Raw genomic sequence first — 26,628 nt, 5'->3', positions numbered from 1 at the left:
GATGAAAGATGTGCCGCTTTTTTTTTAATTTTAAACAAAAAAACATGTCCTGAGTTAGTTGTGATCTGAGCAGTTAGAAGCAAGCGGTAGTTTTAATTCATGACTATATCTGCCGTAGAACATTTTCCTCTCTGTTTTTGCTCCTTTTATTCAAAGCCCTGGTGGAGATGAAATGTGATGTACAACGAACAGTGGCAAAATACAGTGGTTTTGACAAAGAGGACTCAAAAGAAAACGTGGATTGTTCGGGGTTGCTTCTTGGCTCTTTACCCTGCCCCCACCCACCCACATCTTTTTCCTTTTGGGCTTTTCGTGAATCCTATTGGATACTTCCTGTTCTGATCTTTCCTGTTTTGGGGCCCATCTTTGTCAATTGCAATGCTACTCAGTGCTTCTGATTTTTCTCTATCTTCTCTCTCGTCTAAGTTATGCCCAGGTCTGAGGGGTGCTCGTGAGTTTCTTACGAGAGCTGAATCCTTCGTGGGTAGAGTAGTTAGTGAAGAAAGACATGACGTCGTTGGGCCTGAAACACACTGTTCACTTAGGCAACCATTTAAAATCAACGAACATTTAGAAACATCATTTAAAGGCATCAGAATGCGAAAGTGAATGATGGAATGGTTTCCATTTCCAGGAACTGAAGTCTTTCAAGTGAATTAATGGGAAGCCAGCATGGGTGCCTGATTTCGACCTACTTCTTTGCTGAGAAACGCATTGAACTTCTAAGTAAATATTTGGGATCTGAAAAAGAGGAAAACCGAAAGTCAATGGCTTACTACTAGGGTTCTCAAACTAGAATCATTTAGGACCGAGCTATTGAACATCGGCTCTCAACCGATGTGTGAATCTGGATCTCTGGAATGCTTGGCTAGGTCTGGAGCTCAGACTTAGGGGGTTGTTTGTGACTCAGGTACTCTCTAGCTCAGATAATTTGCATTTTTGTCAAGTTTTCAGATGCTGCTGTACCAGGCACCTTAGCTGAACTGTGAAAGGCAAATTTTAAACGCTAAGGATTTCCAGGCTCATTCCAAACCCATTCAGCGGTACAACGACAGAAGCTTAGTTCCTAAATTCAACATGTCTAAGGCCAGGAACAAGTTGTTTTGTCTTTACAATGTATAGCTCCCAGAAGTTTCTTATGAGTTTGTAACACCACACGTTTCTGTAAGTTAATTGTAGGAATTCTACAGCGTTTAAGAATACTAAATACGTGACTTGCTAAACACTGTTAAAATTTCCTTCAAACTAATTTGGCTTAAGGAGCTTTTCGGATCAGTTCCTGCATACTTTTCAACTCCATGATATCAGAATTTAAAGTGGGGTCTTTCTGAACCCAACCTGAGCCCTCCTTGGGTACCCTTGGGTTTGCTTAACCCTTGTAGTTGCAACAAGTGAGCTGGGCATGCTCAGTGGGCAGGGTCGGGCTGGGAGGGGGTGCAAGCGGGAAGCCTGTGGCTCCGCAGCCAGGGCTCTCCGCCTCCCCCCACCTGTACGAGGCCGGGCCCTCAGCATCCCATCCTTGCTGACTGGGCTCGGTCTTCTCCGCGGGTCCCCGTGCTAACATTCAGGCCTGGGGTCCAGAGGCCTGGAGCTCACGCAGAACACTCTGGGGTATCCGGGCCGAGAGCTGCAGGCCGAGTCCCTAGGGTTCCCCGACTCCCAGACGCCTTTCTAGGCCCAGGGAAGCCTGGCGACCGGGAGGCGCGGAGGAGGGGACGCCGGATCTGAGGGCGCGCGACGCGTGATCAGGTAAGGCAACCCCGGCGGGGTAACGTCCTCCTCCCGGGCAGATGGCAGGAGTGGCCCGCGTGGGGAGAGACAGAAACCCGACACCCCGGCGGCTTCCCCGGCCTAGCTCAGCCCTCTCATCTTTCCTCCAGCTGGCGAAATGTGGCAGGGTATGGAGTCGCGCTCGGGCATGGCCAGCTCACGTCCCCGCGAGGCCCAGAGCGCGGGGTCTGCAGCCACCCTTCCCCACCGACTGCACTTCCGCGTTTTCCGGCCGGGCGGAGTAGCCCCGGCCGCGGTGTCACGGCGCAGGCGGTGGCTGAGTCGCCGGATCATCCTCCGGGGAGGCGGAGGCGCACGAGGGGAGGAGGAAGTGGCCGGGAGGGGCGTCGGCGGGCGGGTCGGATTACCGTGGCCCCGCCTGACCCGGTGACATCCCGGCGCGCTCGCCGCGAGCTCAGGGCCACTCTAGTCCTCGGTGAGGCCGACTCCGTTCTGGCTGGAGGATCCTGACTCCCCTGCTAGCCTACTCCTCCTCGTGCGTGACGACCGATCTCAGGTGTGTGGGTCCTGGAGACCTGATCCTCTCCCTTGGCTTCTAGGAGGAAGTGGTCCCTCTCAGAGTTGTGTGACTCTGTGGGGCTGCGGTGTGGCAGAGGTGGAGGTGGTGGTGGCGGGAAACTGGGGTGAGACTGAGAATTTGTCCCCACCAACGGAGGAGGAGCACAGTTCTCATTCAGGGTTAGGCAAGGCTGGAATACATTTGTGATACACTTTACCTAGCTGGAGGCAGGGCGTTCCCACATCAATGAAACTTCATGCAAACTTTCAACTTGTGAATGTGGCTTTTCTGGTGAGAAGGCTTGCTGTTTCCTTCTGAGGTGAGGCAGGGGGAAGACCCTTCTGCGAGGGGGAGGAGGCTTTCTTTGAGAAACTCAGTTGCCAGGGTGTGACTGGCCCAGGAGGAAATACAAAGTGTACACCGGCAGCAGCCTCCACTCTCCACAAAGCAACTGTGTCTTGCCAAAGAAAGTTTGCTGAGTGCTGCAGCTTTAGTAAGGCTTTTAGCAGGTGGTGATAGGGAAGATGTGCTCCTGAAACAGCGTTCCTCAAGCAACTCAAGTTCTCACAAAATCTCAGTGACAGGAACATCTAAGGGTCACAACAAATAAATCCCCCAGGAGGTTGCTACAGAAACAGCCAAAAGCTACATTTGTCAATTTGTACAAGTAGGTGAGAGAAGGAAGTTGGTAAATGAATGTCCTGTTTGCTTAAAACAAAACTTTGTATTTTGCATGTATTCCAAAGTTTGAGAATGTTGGAGTTTCTGGTTTTTTTTTTTTTTTTTTGAAGGTGGGAAGTGCTGGTGATGTCCACTGTGGGACCAGGGACTTCTTGGGAGCTATTGGTCAGCATATGAGGCCTGGATGGCATTGCCCAATGGATCGCATGTGCTGTCTCTGGGGCCTTAATGATGAGTGTGTTGAAACCTCCCCGTTTCTCATAGGGACATTTGTCAAACGACCATACTTCCTTTATTTTAGCATTGTAACCCTTCACCTCAGTGAATAAGGGTAAAGAGAATTTGGGATGAGAGACAAAATTGTTAGAACTCTGCTTTCTGGGAGCCTAAGTCACATAGTCACCTTATAAGTAAGTCATTCTGTGCAGCAGGGGAAAGCAGTTGCATGCTTCACTGTTAATGAGAAGGGCACAGTTAGCAGTTCTCAGTGGATGTCACACCCCGCTGCTGAGTCTTGTAACTAATGCCACTTATAGACAATCAAAAAAGATTTGATGGCCATTGTGGATAAATCATGTTGACTTACTGATGTAATTCTTACATTACCCTGTGTGGTCCTTTATGTCCCGTCCATAGCCAGGATGTGCGTTTTGACTGGGGTTTGGTGTGTCTTACACACTTTCGGATCTCTAGAACCTGGAGTGGTGGCTCCTTTGTAATAGGCTCCCACAAATACTTTCTCAAGCAGTGACTAAACTGGAACAATGTATCTGAGTCTAAGAAACAGAAGGCTTTGGCCTTAGGGAACTGTTCAAAGTTACTAAGTTTCATAGGCTAACTATGGGTAATGGCATGTATATAGCAGATCTACAGTCATATGCTTCAAGTCTAGCCTAGGTCCAAAGTTTGGACCAATATGGACTCCTAAAATGTTTTTGTCTTTAGTCTGTTTTAAGCCTATTTTCAGTGGTACTCTCTTCAACATCAACTTGTAACATTTTAGAGGCAAGAAACTTTAAAATGTTAGTGTCCTTCCTCCTATTTTTCTATTGAGAAAAGCAAATTTTGGGAAAAAATATATAGCTAGCCAGGTAACTTAGTTTTCATATGTCATGCAGCAGGAAGGCAAGTGGCAGCTGTGGTTTATTAGAAGAGGGAACAATTTCCAGATCATTATCTAATTTCTTTTCTTTATTTTTGGAACATGGTGATGTTTTCTGAAACTTGATTCGTTCTGCTCAATGCCTGGGCTCCAAAGGCTAGCCCAAGTGCAGAAGCAATACTTCAGAAAGCACTAGAAATTGCACAGGTGTTACATTTGGCTTCTTAAAAGTTTTATGCAGTAGTGTGCACTATTATCCAGTAATAAGTAGTAGATAAAGAAAAATTACTGTTAGCTTAGATTAATGTATGGCGTGTTTGTTTAGTGAAATAAAACATGCATTCAGGTGCTACGTGACATCAGTTCAATCGACTACATATGTAACTATGGCACTAGTTGCCTAGTGAGGTGGAAGCCATCTTAGTTTGTGCACATTCTGTGTTGTTTCTCAGAATGAGAGATCACCTAATGAGAAATTTCTCAGAGGTAATTTCTGACCCTATTTATAGATGACTGTTGATGGCTGAACTTGTTGGGGACAAGTTGATATTGAAGAGAGTACCACTGACAACAGGCTTAAAACAGACTAAAGACAAAAACATTTTAGGAGTCCATATTGGTCCAAACTTTGGACCTAGGCTAGACTTGAAGTCATGGAAATCCTCCTGCCTCAGCCTTTCAAATACCAGGATTATAAGCGTGTGTTATCATGCCTTGTTTTAAAGTAGGTTTTAAATGCCCATGAAAGCATTTGGATAATTCCACTACATCTTACTACTTTGAGAGAAGAAGAAAGTACACATGTAGTGTTATAGGAAGAGGAACTGTTATTGCTCTGGGTTATAAAGGATGTGCTTCATTGTGTTTATTGTGCCTTGGTTTTGAATTGTTGATATGATGGATAAGATAGATGTATGATTGATGAGTGATTACATTCAGCTTCTGTGGAGAAAGAAAAGTGCCAAGGTGGTTGTAAGCCAGGAAATGTCTAACAACTTTAGGATATATCTTTTCCTATATTCTAAAACCAGAGATATACCTCAGTCACCAGAGTGAAAGCAAGAACTGCTGACATAGCAGAGTACGGAGATACTTGCCTTTAATTCCAGGGCTTGAGACAGGAGCTCAATATATAGCCCTGGATGCCTGAAAGTAGCAATGTAGACCAGGTTGGCCTAGATTCAAGGTTGTACCCAGCCTTGTCTATATACCTACTTCCCTTTTTTTCTGTTAAGAATTTTGTTATGATTCTTCCAACATCAGATATGCTTTGTGCAGCAAAGTGTGATTTGTCGTTCTTATTGGTAAAGGCTTGGTTAGCTCATTAAAACTGAAGAGAAGGATTAGCTAGTAAATTTTAGCTCTTATTAATTAATCACTTATTGTTATATTTTGAAATAAGGAATACAGGAACTGGGTGCAGTGAAAAACACATCTAATGCCAGCATTGAGACCACTCATCCTAACAAAACAGAAGTGCCTATTCTCCCTGTTTTGATCCTGGAAGGTTTATGACTCTTGGGATTTCTGGTTTGAGTACACTTTTGTACATTCTTGAGATTACTAGTGAGTCAGTAGATAGCTTCTGGGATGGAAGCTTGGTGCCTGACGCTTCTCTGCTGAGATCAGAGTTGAAACTTCCGCTTCACCTTTGACCTCTAAAAAGAGAGAGAAGTTAGAGATAATCGTGACCGGCGGTGGTCTGATGATCCTGCTTCCGTAATGGGGCTCTCATAAAACCCTAAACCATGGGTTTGGAAAACCTGCGTTTCAGAATATTTGAAGGGTGGGAGGAGAGAGAGAAGGAAACTCTTGGCCCTGTTTCCTTGGTGAACCTTGCACTTCTTTATTTTATGTTTATCTATATTGTTTATATTATTTTCTCTTTTTTATTTATTTGGGATGAGTCTCTCTCTATTGTATCCTTGTGTGGCCTGGAACTCATGTAGATCAGGCTGGCTTGGAATTTACAGAGATCTGCCTGCCTCTGCTGGAATCAAAGGCATGCAACACCACACGCCTAGCTTGTTTTCATTCTTTATACTATCTTTACAATAGGCTTATAAAGGCATTTTCTGGACGTAGAGAGTTATCATAGCCTGTTACTAAGCTCGAAAAGGGTTGAGGATTCTAGGTTGGTAGACAGTTGGAGGAAGGGTAGGTAATCTGGGAAGCCAATTGTGTGCCCACTGTCTGAGTGCATTTGTGTGTGTGTGTGTGTGTGTGTGAGTTTGTAGAACTGAACTCTAAACCAATGCTATTTCAGGCAGTTAATCCTGATTTGAGTTAAATACAGAATTCTTAAAAAACAACAAATAAGAAAACTGGGCAGTGATTTTACACACCTTTAATCCCAGCACTTGGGAGGCAGAGGCAGCTGGGTCTCTGAATTCAAGGCCAGCCTGGTCTACAGAGTGAGATGCATGATAGCCAAGGCCACACAGAAACCCTATTTTGAAAAATCTGAAAACCAACTAGCCAACCAGCCAACCAAACAAAAAAGCCAAGACACCACAACAGAAAATTACGTGATTCTTGGTATTCTCATGGGACTGAAAGAGTGGTGTAGAAAAACCTATATATTTGGTGTCAGCAGTGCTTTGAGTAGAAGGACAGTTTTCTTGTTCATCTATAGTGACACAGTTTTACATTATTTGGAACATCTTTTAGTCATTCAGGCAAATTTGAATAGTAATGTACTTCTCAACACTGAGATGCTCTAACACTCTGGGTACATTTTGGGCAATGACTTTAGATGGTGATTCTTTTGGGGGACCCTTATCTTTGATTGCCCAGGTATGTAATTTTATTTTAATTGGTTGGGAAAGGAGACCTCAAAACCGTAACAGAGAAGCCAGTTATATAAGATTTATAGAAGCTGGTGCTGTCAGACCAGAGTGACTCTGTTAAGGCTTTGTGACAGTGGAGAGAGACTTGTGATTTACAACTGGAATTATTCCCTTGCGCATGTGTGCAGGTGGTTGCTAGGGCAATGTGGGCGTTTTAGCTGCTTCTGTACCCGTGAGGAGGGAAAGTCGTGTTCAATGTAAAGAACCTTGGAAACATTTGGTTAAGATTTTATGTTATATGTCAGTATAACCCAATAAGCTTAATGTATTTCAAAGTGACGAAAACAGTGGTTTAGAGTCCCAGGTTCTCAACAGTTCTTTTCCTTTCATCTAAACTGAATAAATAAAGGATGTTATGTCGCATTGTAATAAAGCCAGAGTGCCTTTGATCATGCCCGTGTTTGCCCCACCCTTCCTGGAGTTCTCCTGTCCTGTCCTGTGGCATCAAGTCTAAGTATTTGTCTTGGAGTTCAGGACAACTCCAGTTTGGTTTCTGGATTCGCCCTCTCTCACTGGGTTCTGTCTAGGTTGGAGTAGGTAGGGTTCTTTAAACCTACCTCATTTCTACAGCTGTCTCTTGCCAGTCAGCACTCTCCCTTCTGCTTCACTTTTGAAGATCCTCGACACTAGCTTCCAATTTCATCAAGCTTTTCTCCTTCCCCTCTCCTAGTAAGAAATATTGCTTTATTTCTTTCATTAATTTAAAATTTTATGTATGTATGTGTATGTATGTATGTATGTATGTATGTATGTATGTATGTATGCATGGTGTGTGTGTGTGTAGGGGGATAGAAATTATTTAATCCTGGCCTGGGGTTTCCACCCCCACCATTAGTTCCCAGATAAAAGACACGTGTAAGTTTTATGTTTATAATAAGCCTTAAATAGCATAAGAGCAAGTGCTCTTAACTGCTGAGCCTTCTTTCCAGCCTCCAAGTTCCTTGGATTCTAAGGGAACAGAAACTCAGTGACCATTTATGTAGGTGAGGTCGAAGATGACCCAGGAGAAGAGGTCAAAGCTGACAGAGGAGATGAGGTCAAAGTTGACCAAGGAAAAGCTTTTACTCGGGAACAAGCCTGGGGTTACGGAAGTGGGTTTCAACAGTTCCCCGCTCTGTCAAGTGAAGCAGCTAGACTTCAGGGATTTGAAGCCCACAGAAAACATAGAGTGGTTATTACTCTTGTCCTGTCCATGTGGAAGATGCTAGCTTTGCCCATGGTTCTGTTTACCTCCAGACCCTAGCCTGACACTTCCTCTTACTGTGTACTTGGCAGCGATTCTTTCTCTAGCCTTTTTGGATGTGCCTTTTCTGCTGGAGGAAGCTGTATGCCCTACACCTCCCTGTAGGTCTGTGCTCTTAGGGTTCATCTTAAACATCTTTTCACCCACCACCTTGAGACCCTTCCTTAACCCTCAGCCCCCATTAAGAGGTTTTTATTGGGCGACTGCTGGTTTCCAGGCACCGTGCCGAGCACTCTATCCCTTGTTTCACAGATCAGCTGTGAATCCTGTGGTATAAAGGATCGGGAGATCAGAGAAATTCAGCTACTCATTCAAAGCCACACAGCTTCTTTTTGGTTTGATAGAGACTTCTGGAAATCTTTGTGAAGAAAGATACGAAGAGAATTCTGTTTCTTCTGCTAATACCTCTTACCCCCACCTTTTTTGATTGTTTGTCTGTTTGTTTGAGTTTTGAGATAGAAATCTGGTCCAGGCTGGCTTTCATCTGTTTGTGGCACAAGCTAGACTTGAACTCTTGGCTCTCCTCTCTCAGTCTCCTGAGTGCTGAGATTCCAGGCATGCATAGGGCAGCTTCCCCAACCCCCTCTCTCCACCTGGTGACTCCATAGTTTTTTTTTCTTTTTTTTTTTTTTTTTTATATTTTTTTTTTTTTTTTTTAATTTGACTTTAGGAACCCATGGCATTGTTACAAACTTCTTAGGTCTGATAGATGTGTAAACAACCTGCACCTTAGTATCAACCTGTTTTCCACTCTTACATCTGGGCTCCTGACAGTGAGCACTGTCCTCTGTGTAAATCATGGGCACATAGATATTGGTTTGCTTTAACCAGAAACCCGCTTCTCTCGCTTGACTTTTACATCACAGAACCCTTCTCCATTTCTTTATTGTCTTAAGACACAGTCTCACTCTATGATTAGTGCTGGACTGGAATTTACCATTCTCTTGCCTATGAATTCATTTCTTGCTATAGTTTTCCCTTTTAGTATCATCTTCCTTTCAACCCAGTGCATTTCATAATTGTTAGTGGTTAGAGCAGACTAAACAGTTATTACAGAGAGATCTGAAAATAGACCCATGCTCAAGGACAAGTTCACTTCTTTCTCCGGTGTAGTCTTGGTTGTCGTATATGGCTTTCTTCCCTTGGTGCACACTCCATGGATCCTTCTGTTTACAATGCAGTCCTTCCTTCCAGCTTTGTTTTCAGCCTCATCCAGCTAGTGGAAAGTGAAGGGAAGAAGCAGTTCCACCTTCTCAACATCAAGTCTTGTAGTGAATGTGTCAGCATCGCTCACATTGGCTTGGCTGGAAATCTGAGGCAGAGTCTCTCTTGCCTTCAAGGAAGAATGCCAATGCCTTCTTAGCTAGGAGCCCAGGACCATGGGAATATAGATCTTCAAATGATAGCTTTTTCAAAGGGTCCTTCATCTTATACCAGGAAGACAGAGGTAGCATGTCAACTGTCAGGTACTCTGTCAACATCCAACTCTGAGTCGTCCACGTGCATACTTTCTTTTTCTATTAATTAATTAATTAGCTAATTAATTAATTAATTTTTCTTTGATGTGGTTCTCCCTATGTAGACTAGGATGACCTTGAAATCACAGAGATTTACTTACCCTGCCTCTGGAATGCTTGGATTAAAGGGATGTGCTCCCTGCAGTTACTCTGTGAAAATTATCCTTGTTCCCCTTTAATTTTTATTACTATTTTTGAAGATATTGGGAGTCATGGTGCATGCAGTTAATCTGGTACTCAGTAGGCAGAGACAGGCAGACCTATGTGAGTTTGAGGCTAGCCTGGTCTATGTAGTGAGTTTCAGGACAGCCAGGGCTACATACACAGTGAGACCCTGTCTCTAATAAAACAACAAAAAAGTGGTTTTATTATCTTTTTGTAAGACAGGGATTTGCTGAGTATCTCAGAACAAATTGTACTTTCTGAAAGGCCAGGGATTACGGACTTGTACAACCATGCAGGAGAGCTAATTTGCATTTAAAATATTTACAAGAAGGCTCCAACTTCCCAACACAAACCAGACCAAACTTAAACTGTGCTGTCAGCCCACACAAGCCTCTAGCTGCGAGCTCACTTCCTGCCTTTCAGCTGAGCTTTGTGAATCATGAAGTGTACCTTCATGATTTCTCTTGCTTCCTTGCCCTGCGTTATACTTTTTGAAGCACCCAAAATTCTAGGTCCAATTTCAGATAGTTATTTCCATCATATTTATTGAGGTCCCGACTGGCAAGCCAATGAGTTTTTACTTTTTATTTTTGAAATTTCTATACTTCGCTCAGTCTTTTCCTGTATGAAATTGAACTCACTGGGTTGCTGTGACAGCTTGCTTTCCTTTGGCGTCCTCCTAATGGCTGTCTGCAGGCTCCTTCCTGGGCTTTCTTCATCGCTCACTGGCTTTTCAATTGCTCACGTCACCTGATTTATTCTGAATTTGGGTGATGTTCAAATTAGCATCTCCGGCCACATCTCTGGGGGCCTGGAAGCTGACACCAGTGGCTACTCCCTCACTGATGTATGCTCTGAAGTCCATGGCAGGACCATCCTTTTTGTCTCTAGACTGTTCTCTGTTCACTAAGTAGTAGCAGGGCCTTTCTTTTCCTTACCACCTATATGGTCTATTCGTCAAATCTATCAGCCTAATGTATGCTGGACATTTCCCTACAAATTAGGACGATAGTGGTCTACAGATCACTCTCCACTCCTGTAGAATTTAGATTTTTAGCGGAGGAAAAAGGCATGATTGGTATTAAATGGTGAATGGGCATTTGAGATGACAAGAACTATATGATTATTGCAGGTTTGTCTGACTCGGGAGAGTATGTCTCAGAATCTGACATTTTCCTTGGGTCATGAAGGCCCAGAAGGAGCTATCTGTGCAAAGATGAGTATCAGAGCCTTACAGGCAGAGGGGTCAGGTGGCATCAAAATTCTAGGCGTAGTCAGGTGGCCTCACGTCTTTAATCCTAGCACTAGGGACGAAGATGTAGTTTACTGTCATCCTGGATAAAAAACAAGTTCCAGACCAGGCAGAACTACACAATGAGATCCTGTCTCAAACAAGCAAGCAGGCAGGCAAGCCAGCCAGCCAGCCAGCCAGCCAGCCAGCCAGCCAGCCAGCCAGCCAATGTGTGTGCCATCATGCCCAGCTCATAGATTGGCGCTGGAGAGATATCTCACAGATATCTCACTGATTGCTCTTCCAGAGGACCTGAGTTCAATTCACAGCACACACTTGGTGGCCCACAACCATCTGCAACTAGATTAGAGTGAAAACATCTTTAGGGTATCCATATGGAATTTTTCGTAACATTCAAGACAAACTTTGTGAAGTCTTCAAAGCCAGGCTCTATATGGCTTTTAATCCAAGTTACACTGCTTCAGTTGTATTCTAGGTGAATTCTATGCTGGTCATTAAAATGGTGTATTGTAGAATAGTGTCTGTCTCCCAGATGGGCATGATGGCTCATGCTGTCAATCTCAGAGCTTGGGAGCTAAAGCAAGGTGACTACTCTGAGTTTGAGGCCAGTTTGGACTACATAGTGAGTTCCAGGCCAGGTTGGAACCCAGGGGGAAACCTTGTTTCACTCAAAAAGACAAAAGGTCCTTTTGTCTCTTAATCTCTTCTTAGAGGAAAGCTTAACTTGAAGTTATTTAAGAGCTTAACTTTCATTGACAAGAGGGCACTTCTTATATACTAGGAAATGGTTAGACTTGAGCTGCTTCGGAGGAGTCATGGACTTTTATAATATATAATAGCTTTCTACTTGCTAAGAACCAATCGTGGGCAGTGGTGATTCTGTTGACAATGAATAGTATCAGGCTGCTCTGGCTGCTCAAAGGGGACAGGGATATGAGAAGTTCAGGTCGACAATGAAAAGAGAACGTCAGTTAAAGTTACAGAATTTAGTTGTTCAACTGAGACATTATCATGTGGACAACCATGGTGTTAAAGATGGAAAGAAAAGGACACATTTAGGAGATGCTTTTGAAATAGATTGGTGACTAAATTTGATAGTAGATTAAAAAGAATCAAAGTAAAGGGTTCATTTTTTACTCGAGCATCTAGGCCAATTACTGAGAAATGACTTTGGAGAGAATCGGGCTTGTTGGAAGACAGAAAGCATTCTGGTTTGGCTGCATTAAATTTGAGGTGCTTCTTAGACATTTTGTACAACTGAGTAAGTAAAAATTTGAGAGACTGAAAGGCATTTAGGCTGATCAGACAAGTTGGGAATTTTTGCACATTGTTTATATTTGATACTGCATGGGATTTCCTATAGAGCATGTCAAGGAAGACAGAACAAGTGATCAGTTGTTACGTAGATCTGCCTCTTGGCGGGAGGCGCCTGGGAGATTGTGATCTCTCTGAAGACAAGCCCAGAGTGGTTTTTTTTTTTTTTTTTTTTTAGAAAATGGTTTTGTGTCAATTACAAAGATTGCATTTGGTAAAGTAGTTCCTGTTTGATTCTGACTGACTGATAAGAGGGAGGTTCATTAAGCCCAGTTGATAGTGGAATGAGTTTCTAGAGATGACAGCTGGAGAGAGGGTCGGACAGTAGTGGGAATAAGATTGCTGCAGAGTAAGGAAGGGAGGATACTCGTTACAAATGGAGGGCTTGGTCTTTATCAGACACAGGATAGCTGGTTCTTATGGCAAGGTAGAGAGAGAAAGAATGCATATAGGGAAGATGGGGCAGAGATGGGGTGGGATGGTGTTGTCACTTTACTGCCTAGACTTTCCCTTAGATGATGATGCTGGAGTCAGGAGGGATGGACAGGGGTTTGAGGTGGACATGGTGGTGGTGGGATTTGGCCAATGAACATTACTCATTAGATATTTTTGGTTCATGAATTTAAGTTGAGCAGTTGTGGTTTTTGCTTTTTTCTGTTGTTGTTGTTGTTGTTGTTGTTTTCTCTCAAGTTCTTTAGTTATTTGGGTGAAGAAATTGAGTAGACAGATGAATGAGATGAATCAGTTTGAGGAGTTTAGGTAAAGAGGAAGAAGGGCACTTTCATGGGTGAGATTCCAATGATAAACATCAAGGTAAGCACTATGAGAACTGACTCCAACTAGAACAGCAGGTCTGTGAATGGCTTTGGAAGCCAGATTAAACTGTCATGTTGAAATTAAAAATACTAAACGAGAACATGAGCTGACACACACACACACACAGTGCTTTGAAGAAGAACCATGATACTTAAAACAGACACTATGGGAATGGGAGCCAGTGCCTGAGACTGAGTCAAAAGCTCAGCAGAAGTTGGGGCCTTGAGGGTTGGAGCCTCCAGGTAAATATAGACAGAGCTGAGTTTGGAAAGCAGCTAGGTGCTAATGTCATCAATGAATAAGCAGAAGATGCATGGGGGACTGCAGAGGAAGGATAATAGGTAAAATTTTTATGTTTAAATTGTACAGTATGCCGTTTTCTAAGGACAATAAGGCTGAAAGAAAACAGTAACAACCAAGTGTCATGTTTTGTTTGATTGGCACATTGACCTTTTTTTTTTCTTTTTGAGATTGTAATGTAATTACAACATTTCTTCCCCTGTCATCCTTCCAACCTTCCCATATACACTTCCCTAATCTTTGTGAAGTTTATGGCCTCTTTTTTTTTTTCCTTGTTATTGTATGCATATGTGCACACATATTCCTAAATATAAAGGAGGTAAAGTTTAATACTATGAACTTCAACTTTTTAGTTCTTTTTGACAGTGTGTTTTTATGTAAACCAGTCTGGCCTGGAACATAAGATTTCTTATTTCAGCCTTTTTTTGCGGGGGCGGGGGGTTGGTTTTTCGAGACAGGGTTTCTCAGTGTAGCCCTGGCTGTCCTGGAACTCACTCTGTAGACCAGGCTGGCCTCGAACTCAGAAATCCACCTGCCTCTGTTATTTCAGCCTTTTGAGCACTGAGATTATAGGTATGAGCTAGGTAAAAATATCAAGAGCCAACTTCGGTAGCCCATACTTGCCAATCTCAAAGCTAACCTGAGCTACATAGTAGATAGCAGGCCAGCTGAGGTTCCAAGAGATGCTATCTCAAGAACAACAACAGAGCAGAGTAAAAAGGGAAACATAGAGAAAACACTGGAAGGTGGATAAGAGAAAAGCTTCATCTATCTCCAGGTTGGGAGATTTTGGGTATATTGGCAAGGTTGTCACTAAAAGTACTTAACAACTCAAATGCAGTGTGAACACACCAGCCTCTTGTGAAGTGAGATTATTAACTTTGTAATCACTTCATTACAGAAAAAACCAGGAAGGGGGCTCATCAAAACTGGTTCAGGTATTTCAATACAGCTCTTCCTATTTTACTGATTAAAGATTAGACCCTGATGTAAGAATAAAACAACACACCATTGTTTGGATCTGGGAAAGGACGGCTTTTATGCTTCAAAATAGAAAACTTAAGGTTAATTCTTACTTCCATAATCCCAGAGTCTAGCCTGGAAACGGAACACTGAGAGAGGAGAACAATAGAGTTTTTGAAGGGGTAGATTCTGGGGTCCAGAGGGTGGAGTGAGGTTGGGAAATGAGGCATTATGCAGGTGTAGTTAGCACGAAGCTGCCTTCCAAATCCTCCTAGGAATGTGGCGAGGAGTCATATTGTGTACTGACTAGAATAGCCTTCATAACACAGTATGGAGCTAACCAATATGCTTCACTGGCCATAATTTGTCTACTGGGCAAAGTTCAAATTCCTTTGAATTCATAGGAATCATATGAGATATTTAATAACACCCCACCTTGCTTATTTTTCTTTCTCCTCTCCTTCTCGGTTATGATTGCTTTGTTACTCAAGAGTCATGCCTAGATGGCCACCCTGAACTTCTACCTCATTCTAATCTTGCTTACCTTTGAGGAAGGGCTATTACCTAGCCAGAAGTCCTTCTTCAGGTAGGCTGACCAAACTTGGCTAGAGTAAGACAGCTGCGAGAGACAACAGCCTCCAGCTTTATTATAATGCCACCTGTGTTGTAAATGACACATTCTCCTGTACCTGACAGTCACCACTGTCATGGTGGTCACTGGATGTTGCATAAAAAAGAGTAAAAGTAGATGCCCTTACTAATAATTTTCTACCCATCCCTAGGGAGATACTAGGCCTTCCCTTTACTAGGCTGTTCCCTTCCTCTGCCTTGTCCACCATAACTAAGAGCCATACCCTTGCAGGGTTGAGGACTTGCTTGGTGTTTCTCTCTCACAGCTGTTCTTGACCAACAATACAAGTTTCCAGTTAATATTCAGTCTTGTTACTGGTCCTACAGTTCCCAGAGAAGAATAGGACCTGTGCTGTGGGCAATATCTAGCAAGGTTACTGGTCTCTGCTTTTGCACCACAGGGGCACTGATTCCCTCAGGAAGCACTATGTTCACCTTAGCACCTTTTCTCACAGTCATTTGGACTCTGAACCTTCATCAGTAGTTACTATCGCTTTCCCTACGGCTGCCCTTATGATCTTCCTTGCCTCATCTCCCTCAGGGACAAAGGGTCCTTTAGCCTTTGATCTAAACCTTATCCATACACATTTATTTTATTTATTGTTAATTAATTAAATTTTTTTGACACAGGGTCCCATTATGTAGCCATGGCTGACCCGGAACTTGTTCTGTAGACCAGGCTGGCCTTGAACTCACAGAGATCTGCCTGCCTCTGCCTCCTTAGTACTGGCATTAAAGGCATGTGCTACTATTTGTTTTAGAAACTCTTTTTCTGAACTATGATTTCCTTCAAGGCAGAATCCACAAATTAGTCACAGGTTTAATACATGAAAATGTAATGCTTATTAACTTTACATATTGCCTTTCTTTTGTGTGGTCTAAGTCGTGTTATGTATACTTTTGGGTTATCTTTTCTTTTATATTTTTTCATACAGTATCTCATAGTTCAGGCTAGCTTTGAATTTATTTTGTAGCCAACGATGCCCTTAACTACTGAGTTTATTGTCTTCATTTCCTAAGTGCCTACACTCTCAAGATTTTGCATGGACTCCTGTTTTTAGCCCCCCTCCCCTTTACTGGTGAAAGAGAATCTGTTGAAAGCATGAATGCAGAAAATATTTGGTGTCTGTGTGACCAAGGTGATTAAAATGGAAAGCTAACAATCTGAGTTACGCCTCATTCACCATTGTCGTGCTTTGGGCTGAGCTGTAATCATTAGCTTTTTTAGTTATATAGCCTAATTGAAGGCAAATGAGGTTTTCTGGTGTGCTTAAGTATAATTGGTCGGCCTTTTTCCACTGTTCACCTGATTATGCCGATGGTATGTAGAACTCTCTGAAGACTTGCTTCAAAGTCCAGTTCCTTTAAAGTCTCTTCAGATGTCAGTTTCCTTGTCCCACATGAATTAATAATTACTTCTCTTCTGTATTACCAAGGTTTGAGATAGTGTAAATCAGATACCAGCAGCATGAACGTTATGAGTCACCGTGATGTGTAAGAGCACCAGTGAGTCACTCCACAGCACCAGTGAATGGGAGTGGTGGAAGGGGAGCACGGTGGGGGCTGGCAGGTTTGGAAGTCCAGGATGAATGACAGGGATGCTGTGATGGGTAACTGGCTGGTGGGACCACTGGCCTGAAGTTGGCATGCTCTGAGTGACTCAACAAGGAAGACCCGTTTTGACACTTGGGGGTCACAGATTATTCTCAGGTAATTCCTGCAAGAATAATTAATTGTGTTGTGTATCTTTGTGTAGTGAGACCAGCATATCATTCTTTTTTATTATTGGGTATTTTGTTTATTTGCATGTCAAATGTTATCCTCCTTCCTGGTTTTCCCTCTGCAAACCCCCTCTCCCCTCCCCTCTCCTCTCTCTCCTCTTCTTCTCCTCTGCTTCTATGAGGGTGCTCCCCACCCACTCATCCATTCCTATCTCACCACCTTAGTATTCCCCTATACTGGGGCTTCAAGCCTTTACAGGACTAAGGGCCTCCTCTCCCACTGATGCCTGATAGGCAAACCTCTGCTACATATACAGCTGGAGCTTGCATATTTCTTAATGCACTGCATTGTTAAGAAATACCCTGATCTTTTTAGAAAGATTAACTTACAAAGTTAACTGTTTTGATAGATTTTTGGTTTTATATTAGTAGTTTTTTTCCAGGGGAGGTGGAGTCCAGATCTGTGATCTAGCCAAAAGCAACTTCCCAGTTTCTCTGAAATAAATACCCCCCAAAAGGCTATGTTATTCCAAAGAGAGGACAAAAACCTACACTTGGGCACAGTTGTCCTGGTGGATTAACCCTAGAGGGTTAATTCAGGACACAAACCTTTGATCAGGATGCTTACAGGGGAATGCTTTCAGTTCATGCCCACTAACAGTGTTGAAGGTACAGCCACTGGACTTCACGTGATTGCAGCCTGACCTGAGGGAAAGTCAGCTCCCTCCCTTTGACTTCTGCAACCACCAACCTGTGGCCCAGATCTGCAGTAAGTGCTGGGCTTTGTACAGATTTCTGATAGGCCACTCCACAAATAACAGTATCTCTTCTGTTTGACAGAGTGTTTATTTTGGAAGGCGATGTTAGAGGAAAGCTAGAGGAGGCCTACTACTGTTTTACCAGTGAATTGACAGGATTTATTTATGAGTGATAAGAATACCTGGAGTAGTGCAGGTGCTGTGTAGGCCAAAAGCAGGGTTGCATCTCCACAAAGGCAGGCCATTGTTTCCATCTTTACTTATAGTCTTGCATGGTGGCCACATCTGCACTGTGGTCATGCAGAATGTTAGTGAGAGCTTATAGGTCTTAGATATCACAGTGGCAGTTGGCAGGTATGTTTCATGCTGTATCTTTTGATGCAGGTGAGACTTGATAGTTGGAGAGCTGACTAACTAAATTCACTGTCACACAGCTTGTGTCTGAACTGAGCCGAAGAGCTGCTGGTGTCTTACGTGTGGTACAGATTCTCCCACAATGGATGTTGCACTGAACTTGACAGTGGTGTCAGTTGGATATTCCATATCACCCTGAACATGCCTAGTCAAGTGTGACTGTGCTAAGGACAGCACATGTGACTAGCAGGAACCTGGATGTACCCTGAGAAGGGACCGCATCCTGCAAATAAGTAGTAAATTGTTGCTGGCAGGGGAGAAAGTAAGGTTGAGTTTATCCTAGGAGAGGCTGTGCTTTCTCTGTGAGCTTCTTTTATGGCCTAGTACAGTTCAAGAACCCCTGTGTGAGTGGCCCACCTAAGAGATTCTAGACTTTGGTAGTCTGGAGTCTTCAGCACAGTAGTAGAAAGGTAGAAGGCAAGAACCAACCCCTGAAGGTTGTCCTCTAACCTTGGAGTGTATGCTGTTGATTATGTGGCTATACTTATGTACACATCTCTCTGTCTCTGTATCTCTCTGTCTCTGTCTCTCTGTCTCTCTCTCTCTCATACACACAGAGATTGAAAAATGCAGAGATAGTTTTGGTTCAAGTTAACTGAAGGAAAAAAAAGAAAAGAAATAAAAAGGAGTGGAAAGGACATGACTGGTCCTAGGTGTGGTGGAGGAGAAAGTTTGTCATAGGTATGTGGGAGAGCATAGCTAGAGGCAGGGACATCTGGGAGAGTCCAGAGTGAACATGACCCTGAACCATGTAGGGACAAAGGGTGGAGGAAGAGGAGAAGAAGGGAGAGAGGACCAAGTAGAGCAGTCAGGAGGCCAAAAAAGGGCAGATAGAGAAGGTAACCAAAATATTTGGATTAAAGTGGGAAGAGCATCTGGGGAAGGGCAACCCAGTCCCTGGGCTGGAAAGTTCAGGGTATAGGATGCTGAGGAGATGCTGGGAGAACCTGGAGGCCAGCTTTGCTTTGGTATGTTGAATAGGCACCTCAGCTGCTTGTCCTGAGTTTGAAACTTAAGCTTAACTAGTTTAAATAGTTACTGTATCAGATGCTTAAGGGGAATTGATCTTAGGGTGGATATTCTATGTTCCTCAGAATAAGGTAGACACTTCTGTAGTGTTTTCTAGTTCTTGCTCCAAGACTCCTAATAAACTTCAAAGGCAAAGCCTATTTCTCCTTTGTCTGTGTGGTTCTTTACTCATCTTTATTAAAGACAAGAATGATTGTATAACAGGAAAATCACCCAAGCAATGGTCAGATGACATGGGATTTGGTCAGATGCCAGCTGTCCATTTGCAGGGTTCTCTTAGAGAACTTTCCTTATTACAGGAATAACATGCAATTGTTATACAGATATTAAAAACTATGTATTCAATGACTCAACCCTACTAGTTTCAAATTGGGGGGAGAGTACTCCTCGAGTCTTCATGTTATCATCTGCACATATGCTTACATAGAAGTTTGTATGCACATACACTTTTTAAATTTTTTGAGTCAAGGTCTTGGAAAGTAACCAATTTATTATATAGACTAGATTGACCTAGTATTTTCAGCAATCCTCCTGACTCTGCCTTCTGAGTGCTGGGATTATAGGCATGTTCCAGCAATATTGAGTCGGGTCACTGTTTTATGTGCTTTTCTACATTCTCATTACAGTGTCTCTATCCTTAATTCTAACAATCTATAGGAAATCAAAACACTGACTGGCTAGATACCTGGCCAGGAAGGTTATCTTCATCTCTCACTATCACGAGAGTAACACAAACCTCCCAGTACACCTAGCTTTTACATGTGTGCTTGGGATCCAAACTCCAGGTGGCTTTTTTGTTTGTTTTTGTTTTTCCAGGCAGGGTTTCTCTGTGTAGCTACAGCTGTCCTTGAGCTCACTCTGTAGACCAGGCTGGCCTCAAACTCAGAGATCTGCCTGCCTCTGCCTCCTGAATGCTGGGATTAAAGGTGTGCATCACCCCACCTAACCGAATTCCTGGTTATTATGTTTAATACGTAGGTACATTCATTGCTCCACTTTTTATTCAAAGACATTAAGGTCCAGAGAAGTCAGGTATCTTTTTTTCTGGCTGAGGCCGACATAAACTGGGGTGAACACCTCAGGTCACAGTCTCTGTGGAAGCACTCAGCTGCCTCAGAACATAACAAAGCATGTTGTTGGCAGCTGCCAAGGTAATGGCTTCGGAAGTAAGCAGAAGTGCACTGGGTGAGGTCAGGCCTGAAGGTCACCTCATTGATATTGGAACCTGGCGTTTTGACAAGAGTCCTATTAGAAATGCCATTTTACAAGTCACTTGCCTCCTGCCTGCGTCTTGGTAAGCTCTGGGCTCAAGCTCTGGGCTAAATCTTTTGGACTGGCTTTGATTCTTTCAGCATTCTCTTAGAGTTCCTGGCTGAGGAGAGGCTGTTGAGTCTGAATTGCTAACGTGCTCTGCTGAGTTCCATCCACCCTGTGATTTGATTGACAACAGTGTTAGTCTAGTCCACTGGGGTCTGAAGAATTGCATCTGCTCAGTCAAGAATGTTTCCTGAGCTGGAATTGAAATGCAGGGCCTTTTAGCTTCCAGTGTGACAACAACGCTCAGTCAATTGACTTTTACTCTTCAGTCTCCAATAGGGGGGAAATTATGAAATAAAATGGGGAGAGGCTAGGAATCCTCGTGCAGATTCAAACCCATAAAAATGAGTCTATAATTAATCATATGCAGTCTCTCCTCCCTATTACATGTGCACTTAACTGGGTCACTCTGCTTCACACAGCAGGTTAGCAAATGGTGGTTTCCTGATCCCTTACCTTATGGAGATATGACCCAATATTCTTTTGCAATACATGTTCAAAATCAGTTTAAGTAGTGTGTGTGTGTGTGAATGGGAGGGTAACCTGCAAACAACCCCAGCCCCAGGGGGACTAGATATGAAGATACCTTCCTCTGTGGGTATTGGAGAGGTTTGTTCAGCCAGTCTGTTCTTTCTACTTGCCTGTCATAGAGAATAAGAGGGAGCTGTCTTTCAAGTATGTGTGTTCAATAGGTATTTGTATTCAAGATGATCCCGGAAGTGTGGATTTTCCTATTGTAGATACTATTTTTGATAGCGGTTTGTGTATTTCACTTTCTTTCTCGGGGAGGTTCTTCATTCTTTGTTTCTCTATCTCCTTCTGCTTCTTTTCCATGCATTTCATGTATTGATAAAGATGGCTATGTCACGTTTCAAACAAAACAAAACAAAACAAAACAAAACAAAACAAAACAAAACAAAACAAAACTGGTTTTTACGTGCTGCCCATGCTCTCTGCCCTCCCTTATTCCCTGGGTTTCAAATACAAGATTTCTCCTGGTAGGCAAATGCTCTAACACTGATCTGTACACCACAGACAATTCTTTCTTTTGAAATACAAATTTCCTGAGACCACTGTACGCCTAAAGCCCTCCATTGACTTCCTGTCTCCGTACTGTCAGAATGAAAGCCTTGCTAGGAGAAGGTCATGTGTGACTTGGCACCTGTCTCTCGTTCTGACCTCAGCTGGAACCAACTGCAGGCGCCACTTGATGCAGTCACAGTGGCCTTTTGGCATACCAAAGACAAGGAGCCTGTACAGGCTTCGTATCTTTGTCTGTTGGGCTCTTGCAAAAGCCTTTCCCTCAGGAGCTGTATGCTGACCTCTCCTCAAGAGAGCTCCCCACATCACACTCATGAACACTATCCAAATTCGATTCCGTCACCACTCCCCCACCCCCACCCCCCCCCCCCCCGCACCCAGTTACTCTAAACTGTTATTCATTTTATTTATTGTTTCGTAGCCCTTGTTTTTTTTTTTATTTTTCAATACCTAATTTTAAAAGGTTCTTACTTTTATAGAACACTCCTAATCCATGACAGCAGAGGGGTCCTCTGTCCTCAGAGCTGTGCTAGACATCTAGCAGGCTGCACACGTTTAGTGGCCCTCCATCTACGTTCTTCCCTTGGCAAGATGATTCAGGGATGTTTTTCTGAATATTTGTTGGAATTCTTGCTTTGGGTATGTTTTTTCGAAACAGGGTTTCCTCTGTGTAGCCCTGGCTGTCCTGGAACTCAGTCTGTAGACCAGGCTAGCCTCGAACTCAGAAATCCACCTGCCTCTGCCTCCCAAGTGCTGGGATTAAAGGCATGCGCCACCACCGCCCGGCTTATTTTACTACTACTACTACTACTTCTTCTTCTTCTTCTTTTTTTTTTTTTTTGCTTTGGTTATATTTTAAGAGCTTATGATTTTTGTTTTCCTGTGGTAATGTATGTGTGGTGTATGTTTGGGTTTTAAACTATAGCAATAACAAAAATAGAGCTCACATTATGAAATTGGATTTACTTTATCCTAGAGGCACGTGAATATACTGAAAAAGACTTGAGAGTGTCAATATACTGTACGGATGGGGAATTTAGTTATAAATTATGTTGAACGTATACTGGTTACGTATGTATATATAGCCTTGTTTTGTAAGAAAGTGTCAATTATACATAATCCTATTTTAATGATGCAGGGTACAAATGTAGGTATATTTGTGCCATTTGGCAAAAATGTTTGCTAGAAGTAGGGTGACTCTTCTTTACTTTGCAATACAAAGGAATATGTTGATTCCAATTAGCTGAGGTGATACTCATATATGTTTAGAAGACAGAGAGCTTCACATTTTCTATCCAAACAAGTTAAAAAATAGACTTCTTTAAATCTGAGTATAGAAAGATGTTCCAGTTGTTTCTAGAGCAGAAAGAGAGGTTTAGTATGCAGGTGAGAGTGTAAAAGCTGAGTTGTGTGCATGCATACTGTGTGTGTATGTCTGTGTGGTTTGAAGTAATCTTGTGTGCGAGTGGTGTTCTGGCTAGGGTTATTGTTGCTGTGATAAAACACCATGATCAAAAGCAACTTGGTGAGAAAAGAATTTACTTGGCTTACACTTCCACATCATAATCCATCACTGAGGAAGTCAGAGCTGGAGGCAAGAGCTGACACAGAGGCCATGGAGGGGTACTGTTTACTGGCTTGCTCGGCCTGCTTTTTTATAGAACCCAGGGCCATGAGCCCAGTGGTGGCAGCGTCCAAAATGGGCTGAGTCCTTTCCCAGCAATCACTGATTTAAAAAGCCTGTTCTACAGGCTTGCCGATGGCACAATCTTATGGAGGCATTTTATCAAGTGAGGATCCCTCCTCTCCGATGACTATGTCAAGTTGACATGAAGTTGACTAGCATGTGTGTTGTGTGCATGTTTGTTTGTATGTTTGTATGAGTACAGTGTGTGTGTGTGTGTTAGAGAGAGGGGGGGGAGCGCATGTGTGTATAAACATGCATGTACATGGCCAGAGATTGATGTCTGGAGTCTTCTTCAATTTACCTCCACCTTATACATATTGAGTCAGATTTCTTACTTGAACCCAGAGCTTGCCGAATTGATTAAACTAGCTTATCTGTTCAGCTTGTGCCTGAGATCCCATGTCTCCTCCTTTCAGGTGCTGGGATTACTGATGGGCTGCCATGCTTGCTCAGCATTTACATGGGAGCTGGGGATCCAAACTGACCCTCACACTTGCATGTGAGGCACCTTCCTCACTAAGCCCTCTGCCCAGGCCTACGCTTTTATTTTGTATTTTCTGAGATGATTTGTGTAGCTCAAGTCAAATCTGTACTCCTATCTCTGCCTTCAAATTGTATAAAGCTGCAACTCATCGCTGAGGTATTTATTTTCATTTTTATGTATTTTTAGACAGAGTCTCACTATGTAACTATAGATGGCTTAGAACTCACTATGTAGACCAGGCTGACCTTGAATTTACAAAGTTCTCCATGTCTCTGCCTCTCATCCAAATGCTGGGATCAAAAGTGTGGGTCACCACACCCTAGGTTTTAGATTTTTGAGACAGAGTCTCTCTCAGCCAGGAGGATTTGGAACCTCTGTGTAGGATGGCCTTGATTTAGGATCCTCAGGATTTCGCTTCCCCAGTGACTGATATTCCCCATTATGCATACCTTGAAATTCTTTGTGTTTGTAAGAACTCTGGGTAGTTTGCTGTATCCATATTGCATACATCAAAATTCACAAGTTATCTAACCTACAAGATGAGAAGAGACAGGGAGAAATGAAATGCCCATGAGTGTTAAAGCCAGAGGATGGAAGTCCAAGTGTTAAGATGCTGCGTAGCCTCTTTTCAGTGTTTGCAGCTATTCATTTGTTTTTGGAACACAGTTTTACATAATTTGACTCTCGGTTTCTAACCATGGCGATAAGTTGGAAGTACTTAGAGAGCTTAGAGTTTATACAAATTATCATCAGCCTGAAAGTTTGGAAGAAATAGAGAAAAACTTTACAATGCAGATAAAGGAAAAATTGAGATGAGATGTTTGGGCTGACTAAGGAAGAAATGAAGGCATTGAGACTATTGTGTTTGCTACTGTATGTACAGCACTTAGCAAAGGGAAAGAAAAGCCAATCAGGAGTTCATAGCCAGCTATCACTATATAATTCATTCAGGTTACCAAGTCTGTGTGACAGCCTGCCTCCAAAATTAGGACAAACTAAAAGACCATACATACCTGAGTTTGTATTATAACTAGCAATAGCACAATATTTTCAAATCTACTTTTTATACTGTAGAAAGCTAAACTGTTTAAGTACAGATCTACTCCACCACTACTGCAAATACTTCCATTAGAGAGCTTAACATTTATACAAATTATCATCAGCCCGATAGTTTGGAAGAAATAGAGAAAAACTTTACAATGCAGATAAAGGAAATATTGAGATGGGATGCTTGGGCTGACTAAGGAAGAAATGAAGGCATTGAGAGTATTGTGTTTGCTACTGGGTGCTGGAGGTTGAACTCAGGTCCTCTGAAAGAAAAGTATGTGCTTAATGTGTGTGTGTGTGTGTGTGTGTGTGTGTGTGCGCACGCACATTTATTTGTGTGTAGGTCAGAGGACAGCTTTCAGGAGTTGGCTCTCTCCTTACACCTTGTGGGTCCTGGAGATTGGATTCAGGTTCTCAGTCTTGGAGGCAAGTGCCTTTTCCCACTGGGCCATCTTATTAAGCTCCTCTTCCCCCTTTAAATAAAAAAGATAGCTTAAGAACATTGAGCAGAATGCTTTATGTTTTCTGTTTATGGGATGCAAGTTTTGACTGCCTCCGTTGTTAACTGTGCCATGTTGGTACCAATGAATATATCTCAGCTCCTGGTGACTAGACTTGCTTATAAGTCTATACTTATGCTTTCCATTTAAGGTGTGTGCCCAACCTCATAAGAGAGAAATTAAAAAAAAAATCAGAAGATTAAGAAGGATGCTGCCTGACGGTGGAGTGGGGTGAATAAGATCTTATGATCAAGTCTGTTTCGGCCAAGGTTTTTTTTTTTTTTTTAAGACATTGTCTTGTCATGTAGCCTAGGCTAGCCTTTGAACTTATTGCCATTCTTCTAGTTCAGCATGCTTACTCGTAGGCATGAGGACTGCACCTGTCTGTAGGTCGGATGACTGAGATGGAAGCAACAACATTGGTCACAGTTTTTGCTTAGATGAAAGGAAATTGAATATTTTGGGGGGCAAGGGTGAAGGGACTGGACAGTGCTCTACTGTTACACATACCCTTGAATAGGATCACTGCGAGCGGACATTTTATTTCAACCTCTCTTGTTTTCTGAAAGCTGTTTCCTTGAGGGCCAGACATGTTTAGGGAATTTGATCACTTTACCAAAACCAATACGGTCCGGGATTATTGTGGCTAGTTCATTTCAGGTTTTCTACACACGTTCACTGTGTGTGCAGCTTAAACATCCACATATACATATGGATTGTTGGGTGTGTGGAGGAGTGAGTTGAAATGTAGAATTCAACAGGCTGGGGGTGAAAAGGAACACAGGTATACCATGTGGCGAGCTCTGTTCTCTGGGATCATCTTTATCACGAGGCAGCAGACTGCCTGAATCTCCATGCCAGCATACTTCCTGGCCACAGAATTATTTTTAATTCAGTTCTTCTTCAGGACTTAATCCGGAAGTATTTGCAGTAGTGGTGGAGCAGATCTGTACATGTTTAGCTTTCTACTGTATAAAAAGTAGATTTGAAAATATTGTGCTATTGCTAATTATAATACAAACTCAGGTATGGTCTTTTAGTTTGTCCTAATTTTGGAGGAAGGCTGTCACATAGACTCGGTGACCTGAATGAATTATATAGTGATAGCTGGCTATGAACTCCTGACTGTCCTTTCTCTCCTTTTGCTAAGTGCTGGGATTACAAGTATGTACTGCCATGCCTGGTTTGGATCTTATGAGACAGGGTCTCACTATGACATGCTGGCTTGCCTAAAACTGTGTAGATCGGGTTGGCCTCAAAACCAGTGCTTACCTTCCTCTCAGCCACAGCCTAGAATTCCATCCCCTGGAACCCGAGGGTGCATTATGTCCTCACTTCTCCTCGGATCTTTCTTTTATCTTGTGTTACCAGGAGGATGCTTTGCTTACTGAATTCTGAAAGCCTCCAGGTTTTATTGTTCCCTGCTGTCATGTTCAGTGTGTGTGTGTTCTTTATAATCATACACACACACACACACACACACACACACACACACACACACACACACA

At 42.9% G+C, this 26,628-nt stretch overlaps 1 protein-coding gene across 2 annotated transcripts in view; it reads left to right on the top strand.

Annotated features, from left to right (window-relative positions):
* Window positions 1-1,451: 1,451 nt before the first annotated feature.
* The window catches only part of Gpd2 (glycerol-3-phosphate dehydrogenase 2), a 130,462-nt gene continuing 105,285 nt past the window's right edge, over window positions 1,452-26,628 (top strand). Inside the window, exon 1 of one of the 2 annotated variants that reach the window (XM_028769244.1) lies at window positions 1,452-1,749. The gene's annotated coding sequence lies outside the window, so the exon portion shown is untranslated. Of the gene's footprint in view, window positions 1,750-2,098; window positions 2,288-26,628 lie in introns of those variants that run through there. The other variant, XM_028769242.1, reaches the window with a different exon arrangement.

The sequence above is a fragment of the Grammomys surdaster genome, unplaced genomic scaffold, assembly GCF_004785775.1.
Source record: "Grammomys surdaster isolate TR1022 unplaced genomic scaffold, NIH_TR_1.0 191, whole genome shotgun sequence".
NCBI lineage: Eukaryota > Metazoa > Chordata > Mammalia > Rodentia > Muridae > Grammomys > Grammomys surdaster.
The sequence above is the reverse complement of the archived record's forward strand: the minus strand, read 5'-3'. Positions and strand labels throughout refer to the sequence as shown.